The sequence below is a fragment of the Zootoca vivipara genome, chromosome 8 (genome assembly GCF_963506605.1).
Source record: "Zootoca vivipara chromosome 8, rZooViv1.1, whole genome shotgun sequence".
NCBI classification, from domain to species: Eukaryota; Metazoa; Chordata; class Lepidosauria; order Squamata; family Lacertidae; genus Zootoca; species Zootoca vivipara.
The window spans coordinates 42,139,918-42,159,246 of NC_083283.1; positions in this window are offsets into that span (position 1 = coordinate 42,139,918).

Sequence of the window (19,329 nt, forward strand, 5' to 3'; positions counted from 1 at the left end):
ATAAGCACTCAAGAGAAATGCCACATTTATTAAGATCAGTAGGAATAACAGGAAAATGCAGCGAAAAGTTTAGTAACTTTACCAATTTTTCAAGAAGGGAGCTAATAACATTATTAGCATATGTGGCATTATTTATTCCTATAACTGTTCCTGCAAATGAGGGAGAAATTCATTTCAGGCCACATCCACACCTGACATTTAAAGAAGTATCACATACCCTCCAACATTTCTCCAATGAAAATAGGGATGACCTATTCCATAATAATAATTTTATAACCTACCAATCTGACTGGGTTGACCCAGCCACTCTGAGTGGCTTCAAACATATATAAAAACATAACAAAACATTGAACATTAAAAAAAAATCGTATGCAGGGCTGCCTTCAGATGGCTCAGGAGTTGGATAACTCCATACCCTCCAACATTTTCCCAATGAAAATAGGGACATCCTAAGGAAAATAGGGACATCCTAAGGAAAATAGGGACAATCCAGGATCAAATCAGAAACTGGGGCGGCTTCTGTAAATCCAGGACGATCCCTGGAAAATAGGAACACTTGGAGGTTCTGGTATCATAATACCTTTGAACACTGCACTGTCTGCCAATTAATTACGGGCCCAATTCAAAGTGCTAGTTTTGACCTATAAAGACTTAAAAGGATCAGGGTGCAATATCTGAAGGACTGCCGCTTCCTGTGTGAACTAACCCGGACCCTGAAATCATAACCTGGGGCCCTTCTTTGTGTGTCACCTCTACAAGAGGTCTGGAGGGTGGTTATATGAGAATAGGTATTTTCTGCAATGGCTCCCCTTTTGTGGAATGTTCTCTATTGTAGGCATATTTAATACAAATATTTCAAAAAAAAGTAAAAGGTGGAGATCATTTTTTGGGGGAGTAGTAGGCTCCCAAGCCAAATCAGGCACCTGCCACTTGGTGTGTACAGTTCTGACACGAAGATGTGATGCACAAATGGATTTATGCTAGCCTTAGGAATCACTGCCATGGATAAGGGATCTTCTGTGGCGCTGCACGCAGAAGGCACTGCATCCATATCTAGCAGAAAATAGCTTCCTAGGAAAAGATGACGACATTAATACAAAGTAAAGACATGTTTGCTATAGAAGTGACAAGCTGAAAAGCTGAAGTACTGGATCCAAAAAGAATGGCAAAATGCTTCACTTAAGTGACAGGTGTCAGTAATGATTAATGTCTATGCACATACACACGCAGACACATACAATTGAAATCATTTGACACTACCTAAAAATCAGTAAATAATGCTGTCACCATATTTGTGTTTTTAAACATGCCTAGCCACAGCTCTAAATGCTTGGTTCGAAACTGTATAATGGACACAAAAAACCTCAAACAAATAGAAATAAATACAGTCTCAGTATTTTAAATTTTCCCTCTCAGAAGACATCAACCTGAAATCGTGACAAATCCACCATTTCAATAATAGCTCATCTGGTTGAAGACTAGCCTTTCTGGTACTCATTTCACTTGTTCGATAAGTAAAAGAATGGATGTGCCCATCATAAGAATTAGAGGCAGTTTTAGATAAGGGACATCTGACCTCCATCTAGTAAGGAGCATTCGATTCTCCCTGGATTTTATTTATTTAATTTTATATACTCAAAGTGGTTTGCATTTTTCTGTCTCTTCCCTGGTTGAAACAACTTTACTGGGGGGGGGGGTGCTTCTTGTGGAAGCCAAAGTTCCAACCTCACTGTTCCTTTAAGATTATTCTAATGTTCCCCAAGGCCCCCTTCAATAACAGCAAATACAAGCAGTCACATCTCAAGCAACCGCATCCTAAGCCATACAGAGGTGATGCATCCATTTTAGTTAATCCAACCTGACAGGAAACCAAGAGATTTCTCTCACCCACACCTCTGGTCCCACCTCACTGGCTTGATGATCCTCTGCCACCCTATACTGATTGGTTGGTTCAGCTGTTTCCCTTGAGCACACTCTGCAGTAGTGGTTGGCTGGGCAGTGCTGCTTACTACTGGATATTGTACTAGTGAACATATATTATTTTGGGGGGAGTTGACATAGCTCCACATTTCCTCCATAACTTCGTACTGATTTAAAGAAATATCTTTTGAGTTTTGAAGTTTACGTTTCTCCCTTAACGGATCTAATCTGACTCGTTCAGCCCAGCCAAGGCGAGGTACTAGGAAATCACAACATGGAACTTGCCCGCAAGAGTTTTGCTAACTTTGTGTCCTCTCTTGTATCTTTACAAACGCCAGAAGTCTCTGTGTCTTCCTCACATAGGAAGAGTTGCTTTGTAAAGTGGAGATGTCATGGTGGTGGTGCTGCCTAGAATGTACCTCACACACAAAGTGCCTCCATTTCTGTTCTTATTTGAAAGAAAAATGGAGTCTGTTTGTCACAAGGTATTGTGGGAAATTGGAGAAAGGAGTACCAGCCATGTTTCCCTGCAATTCATACTGTGTTTATGCACATAAAACATGGGCATCAGGTGGACTTTTCCCTTTTTCTCTTTTTTCCTGCAGTAGAAGGAGGCATGGCCTACAATCTGGGTTTGGAATGGTACTTATCCTTCCCAGTTGGGAACTGGAAAGCTCCATGTTCTGTATGAAGATGGAAAAGTAGCTGCTCAACTGGTCCCTGTTATCAGGGGAAAGAGTCCCAGTGTGCCTTCCTCTGGAAGAATACCAGTCCCTGCTTTATGTCATTGAAGACTTCGATCAATGAGGATTACTTTTACACTGTAACCTGCCTTTTATTATACACTAATGCACTAATGGAACTGTATCATCTCTTCTTGTCCTCAGGCAGCATTGGGAACTGAGAGCTATCTAGACATAAATTAGATGTGAAACTTGGAGGCAAAGCTAAGCAGAAGCAGGGAATAGATGTAAAATCAGAACAGAAGACAGATGAGCTCAGCCATGCTTAGCAGCCCTACTAAAGAAGAAGCAGCTGCACATCATAACTGTTTAGTTAAAAAATATATACCAGAAACTGATTAGGAATACAAACTAACCCAGGTAATAATGCTATTAGACATGGCTAACTATGGTTTATAAGATGCACATTGCTCACAGGAAGTTCAAGTATGCCTGCAAGCGCTAAAAGAAATGTGACAAGAAATGAAATCAAAGGAAATTTGTACTGTACTAGTGCATAAGGAAGACCAAATCTGTCAGTTTTAGTCTTTCTCTCTCTGCTCCCCCACTTTCCATCTTAATTTCAGTTCTTTACATTCTCACATATGTTTGTGATGTGTGTGTTTTTAAAAAAGAAAGTCCTCATGAAAATTCGTCAGCGTTTTAGTGTGAATTTCTCCTTATATTTTGTTTGAAAACTTCCCTAATATGCACATTTTCGCAAAATAAATTTCCAGAATACATTTGTGTGTATGTTATTTACATTAATATATGCACATTGTGCGTACATCACCCCAGTATATGGATTTTTGTACACATTATCTGGCTGAAGAACAATGCTGCAAAATTAAGAGAAGTGCAAATTTTGAAGGATGGCCGTATTTTGGTTCTGATATTGTTTTTGAAAGTGTGGATGAGGTAGATTTGCCTTTAAATTGGAACTGGATCAAATTTATTCCCGATCCCTACATATGCACTTAGCCTGCTCCGGTCAGGTTCAGATTATTATGTTACATTTATAATACATATTATCTTGATTCCAAAGTCTTCTATATAACCCAAAAAAGAGACCAGAGCTGAAAGAATAATTTCACAGCCCAAGATATAATTGATTGCATATATGGATACAATTGGCAGTGGGAAAGTACCAATGCCAGCAATGATTAGAGTTATAGGAGAATATATTCTCCTATAACTCTAATCATTGCTCTCTCTCTCTCTCTCTCTCTCTCACACACACACACACACACACAAACACTACTTTCATTTATTATAGTTCTTTGTATTGATACTCCAAAATAATTAAAAATACATGTTATTAAATATGTTTAGGATTCTTATCTCCCCCCCAAAAAGCTTTGCAATACAGTATTGTTAGCTCTTTGAATAATTAAAACAAAATGGTGAATTCATTGTTGTTGGCAAAAGAATTGTCTCTGACCCCAAGAAATATTGATGTTTCTGTGTAAGTTATGAAGCGGTCCCTTGTGCACTGATGATTTTGCCCAAAAGTTCTTATCAATTCTTCTTTACAAGAAGAATTGCATGTCTTTGCAAAGCAAAAATGAGGATGAAGTTTTTGATTGGGAAGAGAAATGTAGGTGAATTAAAGCTGACTGATCCCCAGTCTGTTTCCTTGTGCCACCCAACACCACAAAAGGAGGAAGAGAAAGAGGAGGAACATAATGGATGGAGTTGCTTCAGAAGATTCTTAGATCACGTGAAGATCTGGAGCTCTGAGCTGCAGAGACATTCAAGGTGGAAACATCTGCACCATGACTTGTCCAGTTTCCACAAAAATGCAAACATGGCTAAAAAAACAGATGATAATGCATTTTGAACGTTCCCCAAAATGCATATTTGCATGTGTCATTTGTAGTATATACAATCTTACAGCAACTGATTTATGCAATGACTAAGGTAGTGACAGAGAGGCATGATCTGTTAAACTCAGTAAGACACAAGTGTTTTTCTATGTGCTTAAATCCTATTAGTTTTAATAAAACATAGGTTTCCCCTAGCTTTCTCATGATCATGCAGTATCACTGTTGAAAAATGGCTTCTTTTTATTGAAGAAAAGTCTTCCTGTAACAGTATAGTGCACTCATTTGTCTGTGTTTACTGAGATGGGAAAGCTTCACAAAGGGGTGTGATAATAAGGGATACCAACGCTCTTGTGTTTCCATGGGAACATATGACCATTCACAACTGTCCTTGTCTGTGGCAGAAAGGATGTATGCTCAGTCATAGGCAAAGGTGTGTGTCCATGGAAACCTGCAAAGGAAAACATGAAATGACAAAGTGAGTAAAATTCCTCTTAGCAATACTAGCAGAACATGCACACATTCCTTATCAACTTCTGTCTGTCTGTGAAAAAGCCAAGCTGTGCCTGAAGAAATTCAACCACAAACTTAATCCATATATATATATATATATATATATATATATATATATATATATATATATATATATATATATGGGGATATATATATATTCCTAGTGTATTTCTTTATACACTTTCCCTTATAGAGTCAAATACAAGTTCAAAAGGGGAAAGGATTTGATTACTTCTATTATATGCATTATTGGGTTGAATTTGATCTTCTTTTTAACCTCATTGTCCTGGAACCAGACACATAATCATTGTTCAGTTAAAAGAAAATAGTGAAACTTAAACCAACCTGGAGATTGTGTTGCCTAAAACCTAATCCATCGGTGTTAGACAAAGGCACTGTGCATATTCTAATACAGGCATCCCCAAACTGCGGCCCTCCAGATGTTTTGGCCTACAACTCCCATGATCCCTAGCTAAGAGGACCAGTGGTCAGGGATGGTGGGAATTGTGGTCCAAAACATCTGGAGGGCCGAAGTTTGGGGATGCCTGTTCTAATATATACACCCTTCACTTCTCTTCTTCAGCATTACTTTGCCTATTTCGGGGCTAAGCTCTGGTTCTGTAAACTTGGACTTGGCAACCCACTAGGCACTGTCATCCCTTCCCACATGTGCAACTCCACACACATTCTCATAACATCCTTTATGCCAAGTGGAACAAAATGTGATTCATACCCAGTAAATAAGTTATAGTGCATATTTCAGTTTGTTCCCTATTAGTACACCTGTACAGACTTCTGAAGCATCTTCTGCATTTTTTTAAACTGACCGTCTGATTTCTATCTCACACATTCAGGTGTGATAATAAGATGTCCTTTAAGGGCTGTGTCAGGATCCATTTTGGATCACTGTCCTGGGTCCAAGCCCACATTTTACTTTAGATACTTGCATTGAGGGGGTTGGTCGCAAAGATAAAGCAAAAGGACCCAGTTTCCTTCTGGAACTTCCTGAAAGAATGTCCTCAGGTGTTAAATGTTAGGAATGTACTGTATAAGAATCCTGGGTTGAGACTTAGATCTTCCAACCCAGATTGCTTGTCCTAGCCACAGAAGGCAAACTCTTAGCATATATTTAAGGGAAAAACAAATTGGGCTACCCCAGTCTGTCTTCAGAGTGCCAGGCATCTCCTTTGAGCTTCCTTCTTCCTGGTCTGCAATCTGCTATTTTTATCCCCCAGGACTTGCAACCTCACCAAGGTGACACACCTCCAGCTACTCTGATCCAAAGAGAAACATCAGGGTGTCTTGATGAAATCATTACTCAGTTAATCCAAGGTTTCCTTGGACTCATAACAACAATAAGTGGATCAGTTGATGATGTTTGGAGGGAGTAGGAAGCCCCACATCTCATCTCCATGACCTACCTTCATAATTTCACTAAACTGCAAGGTTTGCCCCACTTCTCCAGAGCCCATCACCTTAAATGACAAGGTACACTCACATTGTCTCAGTGGTGAACACAATTCCTTAGACACACACTGACCACGTGACCAGCAAACAGGAGGCATATTCTGTTGCCAGGTAGAAAAATCACATCAGGGAAACAGCAGTGTTGGGATCTGTCACTGTATACGGTAATCACATAGGGATGAGTGTGCTAGCTCTGCCTCCCCTCATCATAATTCCAGTCACCACAAGTTGGAATGACTATTTGAAGTGGGGAGCATTCTGTATGCATGGAGGCTTTGTTTTTTATATATATTTAAAAAATCCTGGAGAAACAGAGTGTGGATCTCCAAGGAGGTAGAAGAATTGATCTGATTTCAATCTGATTCCATTGCATTCACACAACAGCCTGGGGCCCAAGCTGGGGCAGTGAACTGCCTGCCCCCAACCCTCCATCCCAGCCACCTTGCATATATTTCAGAACTGCAGGTGTTGTGGCAGCCCTACTGCTCCATGCAACCTGGGGTGGGTGGGTTGTATGGATTGCAGCCTAAGGAGCGGTCACAAACATATATAATCACCTTGCAGATAATGCATGCAGAATCCCTATCTGCCCTTGAAGAAACTGGAAATATATAGCATTTGCTTTTCTATACTCTAAGGGAGGTTACATAGGAGATTTTGTGCAACTGATAGCATCGTCTAGTATTCACATACATTCTACCTAGTACATCCTAACAGATTTAAAGCTTGATATCCTGCAGACCAACAAGGCTACAGATTATTTATGGGTAGGCTGTAATTCCAGTTTTCTAATGATATACAACAGATGTTTCCAGGCCTTTCCCTCTTACTCTTTGACCTAATTTTGATCGCTGTCTTCAGAGAGGGACTCAGTACTAGCACAGAATTTATCCTTGAACATCATTTAGGAGCATATAATCCTATCAACTGAATTCTAGAGAGCATCTGTAACTCTGAGATTTATTGAGATTGTTGAGATTGAAGGAGAAAAAGTGGATATTAAATAACATGGTATAAAAGTCTCAAAATATCACCAAACATTTGATTATGAAAACAATAATTTTGCAAATATTCATTACAGGCTTTGTTACACAGCTCATCTTCTTACTTCTTACGTAACAAAAAATGTTCTAGTTTAACTAAAAGGTTTTAGGGATGCAGTTTATTAACCTGTATTATACTGGTCAGCTTGGACTACTCTTGTTGTCTCCCCAAAAATTAAATATAGGATACTAAGCAAAGCCTGAAAGCAAAAACTCTTACCTCTCTTGGTATTATAAGCACTTCCTAGCATTGCATTAAAAATAAATAAAACTGCCAGTTAAGGGAAGTTAAGGGAAAAACCTCAGCAGATGGACAATATATGACATTTCACCGACTTCACATGCTGACTACTTTGTCCCAATCCACATGCAAAAACAGATTTCTAGTCATTGGCTAGGCTACTGGATTAGAGTCCAAACATATTCAAAATAGTGCTGATGTACTTCCTTAAATGGGATGAAGGTGGCGCTGTGGGTTAAACCACAAAGCCTAGGGCTTGCTGATCAGAAGGTCGGCAGTTCGAATCCCTGCGACAGGGTGAGCTCACATTGCTCAGTCACAGCTCCTGCCAACCTAGCAGTTCGAAAGCACGTCAAAAGTGCAAGTAGATAAATAGGTACCTCTACAGCGGGAAGGTAGACGGCGTTTCTGTGTGCTGCTCTGGTTCGCCAGATGCGGCTCTGCCATGCTGGCCACATGACCTGGAAGCTGTATGCCGGCTCCCTTGGCTAGTAAAGCGAGATGAGCGCCGCAACCCCAGAGTCAGTCACGACTGGACCTAATGGTCCTTTACCTTTACCTTTACCTTTAGTACCTTAAAGGTGAGCAAATTGTAGTATTAACGTCTGTGACCACTTTGATAACGTGTTGGGCTTTATGTGAACACCCTCTTGCTCCATACTTCATCCTCTAACAGTTATCAAACATGAAAATGTCACCCATATGCATAGCTGCCAAGTCCGGGTCGTAAAGATCCGGGATCGGCAGCACGCGCATGACCGGAAGTTGCGTGACGCAACTTCCGGTGGCACTTTGCCCTTCTATGGGCACCAGAAAATGGCGGCGCCAGTGCCGGAAGTCGCTTCCGCGCATGACCGGAAACACGTAAAAGCGACTTCCGGCGCCGGCGTCGCCATTTTCTGATGCCCATAGAAGGGCAAAGTGCCACCGGAAGTCGTGTCACACAACTTCTGGTCATGCGCGGAAGCGACTTCTGGCGCCGGCGCCGCCATTTTCTGGTGCCCATAGAAGGGCAAAGCGGCACCAGAAAAATGGCCGCCGGGCAGAAGCCAATTTAAGGGACAATACCGGGATTTTTCACCAAACGGGAGACTGCCGGGAAACGGTAAGAAAAAAAGGGGTTTTCCCGGCGGATACGGGATACTTGGCAGCTATGCCCATATGTCTGGCAAGGTGTGGTACATGAAGGAATTATCAATCTTTGTACACCACAGGGTTTGATGTGAGTTAATGTGTTAGAAATGGGGTGTCAGGAGAAAGGGCAGGAGTCAGGCTCTGGGGCCTGTAGTGCTTTGCAGGACTGGGGCCTGCCTCAGCTTGTGCTGGAGAAGCAAGGAGTGGCCACTCAGGTGAGGCCACTTGATAACTCACTGCACCTGGTGGCAAGAGCTGGGAGGGATAAAAGCTCAGCATTTCCCTTCAGCTCTTTTCCACAGCAACGCGATCCCTGCCTTGTTGCATCTGGCCTCCTGTTCCTTGGACCTTCGCTTTGCTCCTCGACCCTTGGACCTTTGCCTTGCCAACACCTTGCTCCTCGACTCCCAGACCTTTGCCTCCGCCTTGTTCCTTGACCCTGCGACTGCCTGCTGCTGGACCCTCAGCCCTGCACCATCCAGACCCCGTTCCTGCTTCCACACCACCATCTTGCCCCCAATCCTGACGTCCTCCCGCCTACCAGACCATGACATGGGGCAATTGAACTTTGTTTCTATCCATGCATGATTGTTAAGGATGACGTACACACAATAAAATGATACTGAATCTGCAATACCTCATCAGATAAGTTTGCTCTTGTATCTGATGAATTCTTCAAAGGCCACTTTCAGAATTATTAGATGGTTTAGCCAGCATAGAAAATGTGAGCCTGATGGTTCATTAGATTAATAAGGTTTCAGATTTTTAAGCAGATAGCATGCAAGTATCCACTTTAAGGCAAACTTTGCGGCAAACTTCTCTCTTTTAGGAAGGAGAAATGTACAAAACTCAAATCTTGAACACAGAGAGCAGACATCCCATTTCTGGTATTAAAACTTACGAGCTACTATCTATCATCCTGCCCCAACTGGTCATGCACAACAATGCATAGCTAGAGCTGAATAGGGCCAGCCTTGACATTTATTACTGGCAAGCAATGATATTCCTGGCGATGCAGTGACCACCCGTCAAGTTACCTGGGGGAAGCAGGGATATGTTTTTTCCCCCATTTCAGAGTGATAACAGTGGGAGCACTTAGTTTGCGCTCAGTCAAATCTGATTGGCTTTGTGGTGTTGTGATGTCACCACGTTCCATACATGGCAGAGATGACAAGGGAAAGAAATAATAAAACCTTTCAAGTAAAAAAAAAGCCAATGATTCCAATGATTAGAGAAGCAATTACTACAAACAGATGTGAAAAATGGAAGACTGGGTAGGATTTGGCTTTTGAAGACCCTTTTGCCAACACCCCCTCCCCAAACGGCACTATTTTGGACAGTCAAAACTCACAGTGTAAATGCTACCTAAGCCTTATACACATTAGAGAGAGAAGCATACCCCAATATAGATTCAACTGCGCTTGACGTAACCAAGAGAGACAGGTAGAGGTCAACTAGGATGTCAAGCTCAAGCAAACTTTACTAACACTTGTCAACACAGGTGCGAGGAAACTGACATGCTCATTTATACCACATTAACATCTGTTGCCACTGTACTCAACAAAAAATAAAGACATTACAAGAAGCTGTGTGATTATATGTGACATCTTAGAAAATATTTGTCAAGTTCAGTCTTTGTCCTGTGCAGAGGATACATTTTACAGATGAGAAATGATGTACCACAGTAACTGGGAAAGTAAGGATGAAGGCAACAAAAATGAAAGATAAATTCAGACTGAAAATGGGAATCCTGCATATCTTTTGGTTGTTTCTTTCTGTGTTATCCTGCCTTTTCCCCCAAGGCATTTTGCAACAATGTAAATGGTGCCATTGACTGTTTCCAGAGTTTTTTTTACTAATCCCTTTCTCTTTCTTCCACTCACTTCTAGGCTGTTTTAGGACAACCTATTATTAGGCCACATAAAATACTTATTAGATGCCATACTTAACAGACACTTTCAATATCAATGGATGTGGTATTTAAAAACTTGTTGGGGGGAGGGGATATATATATTTTATTACAGATGGTGGAGACCTGAGGTTTAGTTGCAGGAAACGTGCATTGTAGTCAGACATAATCCATCAGAGGAAATAAAACAAAATGACACTTTCTCTTAAACAGTAAGAGACAACTGATCCAGATTTGTTGAATCACTGCAGTCTGTGAAAAAAAATTATGACACTGGGGCAAATTTCCACAGAGCTATTCCTACAACACCATGGAGCTTCCATTTAAAATAATTTCCAGCCACTGATATAACACCACTGGTTTCAAAATATCATTAAACAAATTAAGGAATTTTTTTTAAAAAATAAACAAATTAAGGGGAAAAAATCAAACATATATGTTTAACAATAGCTTTTGATGTAATGATGGACATTGCATGTTGTGTAAGTTTGTTTAGGCAATAGGCTTTATGGTATGGTGGAATAAGATTTCACACCCATTTTTTTTAAAAAATGATGTGCTTTCTATATTTCAGGAAATCAAAGTGATAGAATGAGACTTTTGTACTCTGTGAGTATCCTGCACTCCCACACTGATGCAATTTACTACCGAATTAAGCATAAGATCTGATTTATTCTACCAGCCAGATATTTCATGTTAGTCAGCTGGGTGACAGCTTGCACTGCTTTGCAATGCCATTATAGCTGTGTGAAGGCAAGCCTGTGCAATGTGCTTATGGGCTTCACCCCTGCCTTTGATATGTCCATGTAATTCCTATTTGTGAGAAGATCCAAATCCATTGTCAGTAACAGGCATAGTGTAGTCAAAGTTAGTCCAAATCTGGATTCTTCACCTGGTCAGTCACAGTGTAACCACTTTGTGTGCATGAAAACACTGTGAACACTTGACTTTGGGGGGCAGTTCACTGTGCCCTTTCATATCTTCAATCAGGAGCTAAACTGCGTTCTCCAGATGCTGGCCTCCAGCTCCCATTAGCTTCAGTCAACATGGCCAGTAGTCAGAATGAAAGGAGTTGTAGTCAAACAACCTCTGGTTAGCCACTCTTTTTTTAAATGATCATATAAACTTTCTTTGAACCTTCTCTGAGAAAGAATAATGATTCAAACCTCCATTAAGGTAACACACCAAGATGGAAATTTATGTTTGGTGGCACTCATGTTTGTTTGGGATTCAGGAAAATGTCAGCTATGCAGGTCCACAGAAACCCATGATTCTTTCACAGGTCAAACACCCCAGCCTAAGTCTTTTCTGTCGCACTGTCTGAAATGCAGTGCTTTTCTACTGAGGCAGTTTGTGTCCATTTGGGTTGCTGGGGTAATATTGGTCCCATCCTCTGCTTTCAACTGCAACTTAGCCCAGAGAACTGAAACAGGCAAACCTTTCTCCACCACTCATACCCATGCCAGGAAAAAACCTCACTTACTCATAGTGCTAGGCAGCTTTTACAGGAACTAAACCTATAAAAAGGTGGCAAGCTTACAAGGGTTTTTTAAATTTCCCCATATGACAACATAAAACAAACCTACCCTCCCTTGAAGATTCAAAGGTTAGCCAAATATACCCAGCATAGTTGGACATGCATTGCTAGAGGCTCCATGTTGGAATCAGTCTCTCTCTCTCTCTCTCTCTCTCTCTCTCTCTCTCTCTCTCTCTCTCTCTCTCTCTCTCTCTCTCATATGTGTGTGTGTCTGTGTCATAAAGGTGTATCATATTTCTACAAAATCATTTTTCATTTCTATTCCAATATCGTAGAGTTGAAAAAGGTTAAGAAAAGGTCAACCAAAGTGATCAAGGGGATGAAACAGCTTTCCTATTAGAAAGTATTAGAGCTTCTAGGGATTTTTAGAGAAAGGGGTGAGAGCAGACATAATACAAGCATATAAAATTATGCATTACATATTGAAAGTGGATAGAGAAAAGTCTTCTTTCCCTATCACAACATTATAACTCAAGGACATCTCGTGAAGCTGAAAGCTGGAAGATTCAGGACAGATAAAAGGAAGTACTTCTTCATAGTTAAACAATGGAACTCGCTCCCATAGGCGGCAATGTTGGCCAGAAGCTTGGATGGCTTTAAAACAGGATTAGAGAAATTCATGGAGGATAAGGCTATCAATGGTTGTATCTGCTCCAATATCAGTTGCTTGAAACCGCAAAAAGGGGGAGTGCTGTTGTGCTTGTGGTTGGCCACTGTCAGAACAGGATACTAGACTTGTTGGGCCACTGGACTGATCCATGAGGACTATTCTTATGTTATTATGAGGGCCTGAGCCATTGCAGACATGAACTGAGCAGGAAGAGCAAAGTGTCTCTCATGCATTGTGGATTTTGGAGAGGTATTTACTGACACTGTTTGTGGGTCCCATAGGAGACATTGATCATATTGGCATCCACAGGTTGGCAATCACCGCCTTAGAAACCCACAGAATTGTGACCCAAATGCAATAAATAAGTAAATCAAAAATTCAACACTACACTTTTGTCTTTGTGTGAATATCTGCTGCACTTTATTGCTAAACAGGAGGCTTTTCAGCCATAAATCAGAAGTACAGGGAAATCACATTTTGCAGTGTCCCACACATTGGCTACTAGAGCTCAACAGATGTGGAGGGAATCAACATGGTAGGAATGCGGGATTAAAAGGAGAAGAGAGGCAGTTATGACTCATAATCCTATAAGTCATCTGGTATAATAATCATAACTCTACAGTTCAACATAAATCAATGAAAAGAGATATGAAGTAAATAAAAGATATAATAGAACATGTACAAGAGAGGAATAAATAGAGGAATTATATTAAATTAAATAGAGAGGAATAATAAACTTGCTTGGGAGCAAGTGTCATTAGATACAGAAAGGCTTACTTCTGAGTAAACATGCATACTATTGCACAGTAAATGTCATCTTTTTCCTTAGCATTTGGAGAAATGCTGATGAAACTTAAAATACTGTATAGCAATCCCAAATGCTGCTTTTTATTCTAAAGAGTCTCTGGAGGTTTTGAATGGCTGGCCTTGAAAAGTTAAAAAAAAAATTAAAATAAGTGTGATGATTTTCTGACTATTTCCTATTTTGGAAATCTTTGACCACTGGGTTTTTAAATATGCCTATAAAAACTGCACAGCATAACCTCAAATGCCTTTTCAAGCAGACAACAGCTGTGCAGTGTCTCTATATTACTGCTTTATCTTACTCCTGGCTTTAACAAATCTTAACCAGCACTATTTAAACATATACTGATCACCCAAGCTTGACGGAGTTGTCAGAATATCGTCTTCCTCATGCGAAATGCTTTGCTACAAAAAGGAATGCACCTAATTTAAGCCTTCAGTCACATTAAAATGATTTAAATCCTGCACAGCTAATTTGTTCTTTAGAATCTGGCAGCATGAATGCTTGAATGGGCATAAGTTGAGATGCCTCCCTGTGATCTGTTAAGTTCGAAATGGATGTCCATGTTAAATTATAGAAAGGCCAAGGTGTTTTAAACCAGGCCAGCATGGGAAGATAGGAGACTATAGATTTATTTTTAAGATAAAGAGCAACCAATCAAAAAATAATGTTTTGTATGGCAACAGGAATGTTTTTCCTTCCTTTTTAAAACTTATATAAACATGCATAAGAAAATATACAGCTCGAAGCTTTTTTCTTTTTTTACTCTGAAGTATGTAAGTCCAACTGACATCAATTCCTCTAGTTTGCAAACCAAGAACTGCAAGCTTAGATTGACATGTGAAAGAAATGGCCTGGGTCTCTTTGATGCTCAGAATGTGCAATGCAACATTGACTCAACTCTTCATCATTGGCTGGGGAGAGTCCTGGAAGGTTGACAGTGAGGCTTGGGGGGCTACATTTGGCCCCTGGGTTGGAGATTCTCCATCCCTGTTGTGGTTTATTGTTGCTTTAATTATATATTTGTTTGCCACTTTGTCACTTACATTTTGAAAGTAAGACAAACATTAGTTTCAGCACAAAGCTTTTGCATGACTTAATACCTCATTTTCCGGTGTCAGCATTCCTATCTGAATCTACTGCTGCTAGGGTTGCCAGACTCAATAGAGGACTGGACTTCTGTGCCTTTAATTGCCCTGCTCTCTTTTGAGTCTGGAAACCTTAAAGAGAAACCAGCAGGCCCTTTGCTTGGAAATTAAACAAAGGGTCTGCTGGTTTCTCTTTAAGGTTTCCAGACTCAAAAGAGAGCAGGGCAATTAAAGGCACAGAAGTCCTGTCCTCTATTGAGTCTGGCAACCCTAACTGCTGCTTTAGCACAAATCATTTCCCTCTGTTAGAGCCTCTTTCCTCTTCATAGAATTATCAAACACAGGGATCATGCATTGAGCATGATGATGTCACAATACTATGCAATATTGCCAGTCCGAGTTGGCAAAGCTGATTTAAAGCCAAGTGAAGCTTCCTGAATGGATCCCAAGGCCTACTTTAAAGCAGTGATTTGTGAACAGGTAAAATGCTTTCATTCCATTAACAGCGATCCACAAAAGATTACACCACTGACAAAGATATTCAAGAACTGCTCTTATGGTTATGGGATTGCTAAAAAATAAAATAAAAGGTGAAACATTTTTCTCTTCTGTTGAGCACTTAAGGGAAAGAGACAGATTCATCCAACCCTAACAAAATGCTGCTTGGCCAGGTGGTCTGAACTTATAGAGAGCAGTCAGTTACAGTTTTAGGGTGGTATTTCTAAACAGCCCTGCCAGAAGAGTAATAAATGAAATAATAACCATTTATTTTTTATATCCTGGCCATCTGGCTGGGTTTCCCCAGCCACTCTGGGCGTCTCCCAACAGAATTAAAAGTACAATAAAACATCAATCCTTAAAAACTTCCCTAAACAGGGTTGCCTTCAGGTGTCTTCTAGAAATCAGATAGTTATTTATTTCCTCAACATCTGATGGGGGAGGGCATTCCACAGGGCAGGCGCAAGGTTTTTCGCCCCCTTGTGTGCTTCACAAAATTGACACAGGGGGAGTTTGAAAAGAGCTGGAGTGAAACAATATTCACTCATATTCATTATTTTAGTGTGGCAGCACCCGTGCTCTAAAACTCCCTGCCTTTTGATATTAGGCAGGAGCCTTCACTATACTATTTTAAATGCTTGTTGAAAACATTTCTGGTCCAGCAAGCAATATCCAGGCACATGACTTAATTACATTTGTTGTGTTTTTATTGATTTTATCTTTGTTTTTACTAACAGCTTTATGTATATTTGTTTTTAATTGGATTGTGTATTTTTAGACATGCTTCATATATAACTGAACCTGTACACCACTTGCAGATGTTTTTTGAGCAAGCAATTCATAACTTTTCTAAATAAAGAAAATAACAATTCAGCCAGGCATCAGTCTCAACAGATTTGTACTCTAAATTGTGTACGTAATCAACATTAGTGGCATCTCTTAATGATCTGGTGAAGGCCCACATCGGCAATATAAACCAATAAATTCACAGTAATCTTAGAATCTGCTTAAATTTTGAGAATACAGGGAGCAAAACTCAACTTAGTTTTCTCTGCATCTGTCATCTAAAATGCCAGAGCCCAATCACATTAGAATGCCTATCACATATGTAATTTAGGGAGCTGTTATGTTTCTGACATTTATAATGCAATCCTTTTACAATAAAATGTCATTTGAAATATTTTAATTATAGCCAGAGTAAATCACCATGCTGAGTTCCATAGTTTAGGGGAATTTTTAAAAAATAATAATAATAATAATTGCATTCGGGGAAAGTATGAGTCGCAGCAAATAAGTACATGCAGAATAACTCAAGCTGAAATACAAGATTTTCTGAGGTGAGCCAGAAAACGACATAGGTTAGAGCTTCCTCAGTCATGTGTTCTGTTGCATCTTGAAAGCCATCTCCATTCACTAAGGAGTTTAAGATATTCAATGACTTTGTATAAAGCTCAACCAGTCAGACCTCAACCAGGGCCAGTAGCAGGACGCACCAAAATGAGGTGGTTAACCTCTGCAAGCAGATACTGTGGGAGTGGGACAATAAGGTCCCACCTCACATATGGAAGCATGCTTTGAGGTCCCCTGATCGTGGGGGATATATTAAATCACTCCATGCCAATGTTGTTATTCTTGTCTATTTCTTTAGTACTAGGGGAAACACTTTTTGTCATCACACCCCTGAGAAAACTCAAAATCCCATCAGCCCCAGCTAAAATGGTCAATAGTCAGGAATTATGGGCATTGTAGCCTCTCAATATCTGGAGGGCCATAGGTTAGCTATTCCTGCATTACATTAATCAAAACACTTTAGTAGTAATGCCTCAAGTTAAATTTCCTCAGTGCTATTTTCCTAGAAAAAGAGGTGCCGGAACTCACCACAAACACCTCCCTTGTTCTCTTAGAATGCTAATGGTGGCCACCTGAGAGGTGCTGGAACTGAGTTCTGGCCAGTTTTGTCTGAAAAAGAAGCCCTGGATTTGCCAGTTAACATTTCAACATCTCAGAAATAGATCCCCTCCACCTCATCCCCATTTTTCAGTTGAGTGCAAAACATAGAGGTGTTTGGATAGCCCCACTGGTGCAACTAGTGAGTTGAGTGAACTAGTTTTGAGTGAACAAAACCACACTGTTGTGTCATAAGTCACACATTCAGGGCTGCATTTTCAAGTAAGGCATGCTTCTTAATTTAATAAATCCACATAGGCACACATGCACTTGAATTTACCCCCTGTGGGTGAAAATGTTAATCAATTTATTCCTTAATCAAATATTAAAAGTGAGAGTTTTTAATTGCAGCTGTCCCCTGTGTGTGGCTGTTCAGTGCTGATAATATTATGTTGTAAGCAAACAGTATACATTTCTTGACTTGGGCAATAGGTTAATAAGTTTCCCCATATTCTTCCAGTATTATTTCTGACACAGTCCTAAAAGTTGTTGCACTCTAGCAATAGATCTTTGGATGAAGTGTATAGCTGCCCTGAACTAGCTAAAAGGTGATCCATGACACCAGGCTGTTAATCAGAATAAACTTTAGAAATTCACACTATTGGAAAACTAATCAGTTAAGCAACTGCTTAATTAAAAGAAAAAAAGTTAATCAACTGAAAAGTGATCAATCAGTCCATATTTTTTTTCTCTTCATTGATTCCTCCCCCTCTAAATCCATATTTTCTTCATCTTTTTTTATTGCGGGACATGAAGATTTGTAGTTTCCCCAGTCTTCTCACCTGAGTGCAACTATTTCCCAGATGAAGAGCAAAATCTGTGCCACCATCAATGTTTGGTATTGGCATTGGGTATTACTCCTCCATAGTTACTATATCTCAGAATAGCGGAGGAAATAAAATTATATCAATACATTAAACAAAAAGGGAAAGTGTGGGAAACAATTGTCCATCAATTTACACATGCCTTAACAAGGAGGAGGAGCTACCATTGTGTTTGTATAACTAAAAACACACATTGATTATGGATTGATGGGTGTGTGTCATCATCTTTGAAGAGACATTCACTCCGTTGTAAGGGAGAAATTCTGCTTTTGATAGCTTCTGCCACCCACAGTTATTGTAAGTGTTTCTAACAATCACAACTTATTTGAAACATCTGCTTCCAGATTAAACAAGGTACCTTTTTTTCCCCAGGGCAAGCCTATGCATGTTGATCTGTAAGTAAGCCCATTGCAAATGTGTGTGTGTGTACATATTCCAGACGTTTTTGGAATATAGTTGCCATCAGCACCCTCAGTCAGCATGGTCAGGGATGATGGGAGTTATTGGTGAACATCATGTTGGTTCCCCTGTTGTATATGATTGCAGTTCTAATGAATCGTTTTAAAAATCTGTTGACTAAACAGATTGACTAAACGCTGCAGCCCTAGAGAATCCTAGTGTGACAGCAATAGTGTGTGTGTGTGTGCTTAATGTGAGGAAAATAAGTTCAGGCCTACATTTTGAAATAATTCATCCCACACATTTCTGATGCCAGTGGTACTAGAGCCAAATAACACAAGCTCCAAGTGATTGCAATGAGATGAAATATTATCGCTCCTTCTTCTTAGCACAACTGTTTGACAGAAAAGTGAATTTGCAATTGGTACCATTTACTGTATTCATTATAATTTGTCATGAGTTTGAGGTATAACTTTTTCTGCCTCATCTGTTCTCTGAAAGGTAAAATAAATGGTACTGCTTTGACCTTTTTTAGTATTCTGTAATTTGATTCGCTTGCCATTCCCATCCTCCCCTGTTTACAGTCTCCACAACTTGTGTCTGGAATGGACCGTCACTCAAAGCAGAATACTGAAAAGGTCATTGAAGTATCATTTCCTGCAGAGTTTCCTCTGAACTCATGGAGTATTTAAGTCTGTAATTTTGATTTTGGTGACAGATTGCCATGAAATCAGGGGCAGGGGTAGGAAGTCATGATCTGTTCCCTTTTGTGACAACAGTTGTGATAGAAGAGTAAAAAGGTGTAACTGCTACAGTGCTCATAGCAATCACTCATAGTTTCAGTTATTT